We start from the raw sequence: 7,588 nt of genomic DNA on the forward strand, positions 1-7,588 counted from the left end.
TGTGCTCTCAGGAAGGCGTGGGAATTTATAGTTTTTTATATTATGCTGATTTAGTTTGATCTAAATCTCCTGCGGGTGAACAATTAATAACATTTTCTTCACATCTCTGGTTTTGCATAATGATGCATGTCTTGAATAAAGATAAAACTTCACATGGTAGATGATGGCTCAAAAGATAGAGACTCTCCGACTGGCTCGACACGTGGCTTTTGATAGACACCGATGTTCATTTAGCGCAGATTGCTTTTCATAAAAAAGGATATGGAAGGTGTTTCATGTCAGTCACTGGAGAAGACGGCACCTTTAAAGCTGCAGTTCTGAGGGTCAGACAGTTTCAATCGTCTGATTATTTTTAGAGGCAATTATGCCCTTGTATTTGTCTCTGTTTATAGTAAGTAGAGCTATTCTGCGTTAGACTTTCATGGCCTTGTCAAGGTATAAATTAATAAAGGCTCAGGAGTAAAAGCTGTTTACAAAGAGACTAAAGGGTATTCATCAGAAATATTTCAAAACATATGATTGGTTATGATAAAAGGTTACGTGGACACGTGAGATGTTGAAATTGTGCATGAGCATTAAGAAAGAAGCAGTTATCTGTAATCTGTCTTCTTCTTAGATCATCATTGAGTTCTTTAAACCTTCCCAATGCTCTGATTACTGGTCAATCCAGTGAGTGTTGTCAAATAAAAGCCTTTTACTACTAGCTGTAGTCAATCATGACCACAAATGAGAAGTTAACAGACGTTTACCTTGTTAAGTTAGAACCTTCAGCGCAGCTTATTAAGGTATAAGTGAATGTATGTATACTTTTGAGCCTGTGTGGGCTAGAGAACATGCTAAATAAATTCAAATATGAACGAACGATTTAAAGAAATCATTAGAAGCACAACATTACAATGGCATCCACGTCCGTGATGAGCATATGTACACTTCTGACCACAGCTGTACCTGCAATCGCACCTTAGTGTAGCATACTTTAATTTAAGAGCACTGATTTAAATTCTTTCCCTGGAGGATCAGCCTTACCTTAACCTCAATTACTAACCTTAACCTTAACAATTAAGACAGAAATCACTTTACATCTGCTGAACGCTGGGGTAAAACTCAAATGAGGACATCAATTTTGGTCCCTAATTAGACGCACTCTCCCCGAGTCAGTTGCTCAAAATTACCCCAGAAAGCACACACAGAGAGACAAGTGAAATGTCCAGGTATATCAAGGGGAAACCTCCACTGGGCAGAGTTTAGTTTGACTTTCATTTTCAAGCTATTGCATACACCCATTTTTTTTCTCTCTTTTTGTGAGGTTGTAGGGCATGAGAGATGGGAAGGGATGTAGAGCGTGAAGACATAAGTGGGTTTGGAAGTCACATTGACACGCCACAAACCTCAGAGATGTTCATTACCTCCCCTGCTCCTATCTAGATGCTCCTAGAAACACAAACCGTCCCTCCTGTATGTACGCATGCTTGTGTTTCACAGATTCAGCCATTATATGATCCTTCTGTGAGTCTGCCTTGAAAGTGAAGCATGTGACATATTTCTTGCAACAGTAATAGACAAATGTTTTTACATCAATTAGAAGCAGATGTTCTTGATCATCTTAATCTGGAACGTGGTTCAGGTGGACTATTCTGTGTTAAGAGTTACTGAATCTTTTCATCAAAATCTAATATTTTTACTGTGGTAGATAAAAGTCAATCAAATGTTTCATGTAGGTGGTCACAATAGTTTTCACCTTTTTAAGAAGGTATATGTTTTTTTTTTGCTGTTCATTGCAGAAGGGGAATGGGTATTAGGGTATTAAAGGCATTTGATTTTTCTAGTGAATGGTCTGGTAAAACGTCTTTCCTATCTAGGAGTCACATCCACTTATTGCTTATTGTTTATGATTGGAAACTTAACAGAAATGATAAAGCTGCAGTTTTGAAACCCAAAACAGTGAGCCAAAGGAGACTAAATTGCTCTGCAGAGTGGGACGAACCCTGTGTTTAGCAATTTTCCCCAACAGACAGGTCAAGACAAACAGACACAGACATACCAGCAGCACCTAATATGATTACAGTGTTTAATGCTGCACTGCAATTACTCCCTTACTGTGTGAGCTTTTGTAACAGATGAATACATCAGGGTTTATTTAAACGCAAGCAAGGCGAACGTCTCTCACATCAGAAATGAAATCGGCAGGAATAAATAAGTAAACAAGAACAGCCGCCTCTGTGTTGATGAGAAACGTGTGCTCACTGGGTATTAATCGATAGCAGCAGTTTTCATCTTCGATCCGGCATTGTTTAACAAGAGGAGGACAGCAGAATGATTTCTGATTGTTCTTTCTAAAACTTTGTGTCCCAGTTTGGCATTCGGTCTAATTAAATTGTGAGCATTTTTCTCTTTTTCTTCTTCTTCTTTAATTTAATTAGAATTTTGTTTAAATTTTCTTCTATTTGTTTGTGTTTTGCCTGCTTTGACCCATTTAACAGCTGCCTCCCTCCTGCTTTCTCGTGTTGTTCGGTCACTGTTGTCACAGTTTTGTTATATCAGGTGAGGGTTTCATGGCATAAGGTGACAACAGGCAGGTAAAGATGAATGGAGAGCTGACTGGGCTCTGTGGGCTAATCTGGCATTTTGCGCATGGATCACTGGCAGAGCTAATTCAGGCATAAACAGATTCAAAAGCACACAAAGAAAGTAATGAAGCGTAGCTGGCCAGACAGCGCAGACAGAGTCCCTGCACATCTGAACTCAGACAGGCACACATGTGCCAACACATACACACCAGCTGAGAGACACCGACTCACATTAGAGATATAAAAAGGCTGGCAAGTTTGCAGCTCTTCACTGGGGCATGCGTATGCTCGCCTGTCAGTGCTTCAGGGAGAACTGACCAAGTGTGTACATCTGTCTCGACCTCGGGCTCATCTCTTACTTGTCCTCTGTCCACCTTTTCTCCTTTCCTTTAGCTCCTTTTTCAGTTTCCTTTTCATCATTTTATATCTCGTCCTCTTTCATTTCTTACCACACACACTTTATCTTCTTTTCTCCTTTCCTGTTGTTGTGCAGCTCATCCCTTGTTTATCCCCATATCTTTTCATCCTTTGCCTATATACACACTAACCTTTCTTATAAATTTTCTGGCATTTTAAATCCTTGTCCTCTATTTTCACACTTCTCTTTTCTGTTCCATTACACTTCTCCTCCTGTCCTCCAATTTCATTTTTGGTATCCGCTGTCTTTTTCCCGATCCTGCTTTCTTTTCCCTTCCCATTCTCTCATTATGTCCAAAACAGTGAGTCTGGTTTGATCTCTGGCTGATGGTGATTCCTCTCCGTGAGCGCTGACAGGTAGGATAGGCTTCATATCCTCGGCTCGGCGCCCAGATGACTCAAGAAGGGGGCTTCTTAAAGTGCAATGTTCCTTCCTCCGTAAATGAATGTGCTCAGATACATGGAGAGTGAAAATGAAATAGGGAAGTGCAGGCGCAGACAGGAAAGCAGGTACAAAGGAAACATGTACAAGCGTGTTTGCCTGCATGCATGCAAGTGTTAGAGAGCGAGGGGCATAAAAGCTGGTAAAAAACAAGTAAAAGCAAAATTACAGCAGTCAGTAATTTCTGTTACCGCTGAATCAAATTTACTACAAGGCATGCAGATTTGTTTGGGGGGATTATTATGTCTTATTTTGTTAGAGTACATACAATCCTTGACCCTTCTAACATTATTTTCTTCCACCCGGTGTTAGTTTTAGTCTTTTTAATTATTATTGTATCAGTGGCATATGTCATAGGAAATATTTAAGAACATCAGTACAGGTAATGCAATAAAAACTTTTTGAAAGTTGTAGACACCCAAAAGTCTCAAGAAATAAGTCTATCAATGTCTCATCGGGCACATTGTGAAAGCATTTTTACCAAACAGATACTAAAACGAAGCACTCACAAAATCCACAAAAATCTTTCAGTTAGTTTACTTTTTTCAAAAGTCTAGTATTTATTTTTTACATTAGTTAAGTAAAATATTTGTTTTTTTCCACACGTAGTTTTAGTTTTTAGTTTAAAGGTGGTTTAAGCAGCATATGGGTGGGGCTGCTGCATAGCAACAGCTGTGTGCCTAATATCTACACTCTGTATGACATCATGAAGCTACAAATAAAGAAAAAACTGAGTGTTTATCACAGTCTGAAACATCCAGTTTTTTATAGTATACTGAATATATGATATAACTCAGTGACTCAGTGTAACAGGAGTTACTGTTTGTCAAAAACAACTTGCTGCCCTGCTTTTGAGTAGCTCATAAATGGTGACACAATCATCTTCCTGTTTTACAATCTTTTGACTAACAGCAGAAAAAAAATGACTAGAAATACAGAGATGATCATGCGGTAGAGGGACTTAGGGTGGATGCAGTATCAGTAAAACTGACCTGAATTAGTATGTGAGTGAGTGTGTGACACACAGACACAGAGAGAGCTGCTCAGGGAATCTGTACACAAAACCAAATCCTGATCCTCAAACAGCTGTCTAAAGGACTGCTCCAAAGTAAGGATTTGCTGTCCAAATATATTCTCAATTCTCGAAACTTAAATTGTTCCCCAAACCCAACCTCTGTTGGTCAGAGGTGGATTGTGCTGACTCAGCTCCTATCTCACCATCTCCCTTAAAGTGCAAACTTGTCGACAGTCATCTGCTCTCCTCAGCTCTGAGCACACACGCACATTCTTATGTAAGACATGACCTTCCAAAGGTTTTTCTGATAACCTCTTACGTATTGAGAGCTCTCCTGTCTGATGTCGCTGCATATTATCAGCTGGTAAAGGCTGATGTGTTAGGCATAAATCATTATGAAGGGGTAGAATTGTTGGTTTCCTGTTTGGGGAAAAGGAAGCGAGACAGAAGATATCCTAAAAAAACTAATTATATCCACTAAGATTTTTGTTGTAAATACAACTTAATTACATGTACTAAAGTAAAGTATTAATTGTTTTTTGAGTGTTTTTTCTTCGTGTATTGATTTTGTTAACACTCAAAGCTAATCCTGTGGCCGCGCTGACTGACAGGTGTGCTGACACAGACACCTGTCGCAATACTAGGTGTCACCTTCACTAAGGGGGACTAAGGAGGTGGTTACTCCAGGGCACAATTAGCACAAAGTGTCTAGGACACAGGGAGAGTTCAGTTAGTGGCAGAGCAGGGCAGAATATCAGACGGAGGTTGTGTAGGGTTGACTGCTTACTTGTAGCAGAGGTGCAGTGAATCTTGGGGGAAGCTGTAGATCCGAGTGGGAAGCTTAGTGGCAGGATTTCCATGAGGGGAAACAGGCAGCAGGCAGGGTGAATGATACTGATAGGTCCTTTTACAGAGCGGGGTTGCAGAGGTGATTAGGGGTTCCTGCTGATGGAAAGACAGTGTGAAGGTTTGTGGTAAACTGTTGACACGGAGAGAAACTTGTTAGGCAAGAAATCTACATGAAGGAGACACAAAGGAATAGGGCCTGTTATCACTGGGAGTAGCTGATCAGGCCAGGTTTAAGAACCGCCTCCTGATTGCTGCTGACCGGTGCCAGGTGCGAGAGATCGCCTGCCTCCACCTCAGAGAAACTGCTGCCAGCCTCCAGGCACATCCACCACTCACTCAGACCGTGACACTATCTTTATTTAAGTGCAAAATCCAGCCTAAAGAGACTTCAAAATGATCACCACTGCAATTCTACAAGTGTAGGTGCAGATAGAAATGGATGCTAAATTGCTAAGGGGCTCACTGTTCATTACTGCCTTCATTACCTGTTGAAGATCCAGCTCTGGCAGCCGGGCTTGATTCGGCATCCACTCAGCTTTAACATCACTGTTCATGGCTAGCTTTAGGTTAGCATGCTGTCCGTGCAGATGTTTTCAAAGAGCCGTTGTCTTAGCAGTATACTGCGGTTGTTTCTGTCCTGGACCCAGTTTACATGGTACCACAATGCTCTTGACCTTTCACGCAAAAAAAATAAATAAAAGTAATATTCATATCTCACCATTGTCAGGAGTTTTAGACCATAGAACAGGAACATTTGATCATTTTCTTTCTAGCAGTCTTTGTAATAAATATTAACAGCATTAACAACACAAATTATATGTGATTTCTGAGTTTAGCACATTACTGAAAAAAAGCGTAAAGTGATTAAGGTGACTAAAATACGAAAGTACTAAAATAACCTACTGTGTGATACAGATTGTCCATTAATTCTGTTCTCAAATTTAGGTAATTGAAGCTCTATTATTTTTTTTAGTCTAGTACTTACTTATTAATCTGAATGTGGCACCTGTACAGCTTACAAAACAAACTTTCTTCAATCTGATGACAATTTAGGATGAAATTTTTGGGCTGTAGCAGAATTACAAATGTGTTGATAGCACGTTTACTTTTTTGTGCATGCACAGTTGATAATGCTGCGGTGCATACGGTTCACCTAGTCAAAATTTCACCTTTGCAGGTTGGACCCCAACAACAAAGTGTTTAATAATACAGGGGACTGAATGTGAGGTACACCTTTCATCTTTGCATGGCTACTTCTGCTTCTGTGGTTTCCATGTAATAAATCAACTCAGTAAAGAAGCTTCTGAGAATGTAACTGGAAGGTAACAAGTAGCAACTCTACAGCAGCTTGTTGTTTGCTTGTTGACCTTTGTGATGAACTCTACGTACTCTTACAGTGATGCATAAAGAACTTGACTTTCTTAAAAATGACAAGTTTAACTATCCAGCTAACCTTGAAAATACATCTGAAATGCATTGTGTGTAGCCAGAAGAAGAGGAAATGTTTTTACCCAAATGTGTAAGATGACATTAAGCCTCTGTGGAAGACAGCTGACTCAAAGTCTGAATCCTGAGTGGCCAACAAGGCTGTGTTCATTTCACCAACAATCACACAAATTGCCCCTGCCATCTATTGACTCATGCCTAAAAACAATTTCTATCAACAAAACATACGAGTTAGGGCGAGAGTGAGTCCATGTGATGACAGACTGTTTACGTAGTCCTGAGAAAGGTCGCTGTGTCCCTGTACCCACTGGGCCGGAATCATCGTTCCAAATTTCTAATAGTTGCCGCATCTCGGGTGATTTCCTCAGGGGTGCAAACTGAAATGGACTTTTCTCAACTCAGGATACATCATATGTTTTTCCCATTTCCTCTTGCTGGTGTGATTTTTTTTTTTTTTTTGATCCCTTTACACAAAAGTCATATGTTCTGGTTAGAAAATATGGGTTGCTGTTTTGTTAAATAGACTACAATGAATATATTATTAGTAATCAATCGAATAGTATGAAAGGAAATGCTGCTCATGGAAACCGCTTCCTGAGGTTTTTTAAAAAAAATCTAAGTCTGATATTATGATGTCGTCACGTTGCCTAGGAACCACTGTACTGACCCATTTTTCATACACAGATAATTTTATTAAAAAAAATATCATTATCATTGTCACTTTCATGACAATAACATCTAATTTATATCTAAGACTGAATATTTAGATGTTATGACAACATTACATTGCTTAACAACCACCTTCTAACATATATATGTACCGGTATGTATGTATTTATATATATATATATA

Source organism: Pundamilia nyererei, unplaced genomic scaffold, assembly GCF_000239375.1.
Source record: "Pundamilia nyererei isolate P.nyererei 1_Seehausen unplaced genomic scaffold, PunNye1.0 scaffold00017, whole genome shotgun sequence".
In the NCBI taxonomy this organism is placed as follows: Eukaryota; Metazoa; Chordata; class Actinopteri; order Cichliformes; family Cichlidae; genus Pundamilia; species Pundamilia nyererei.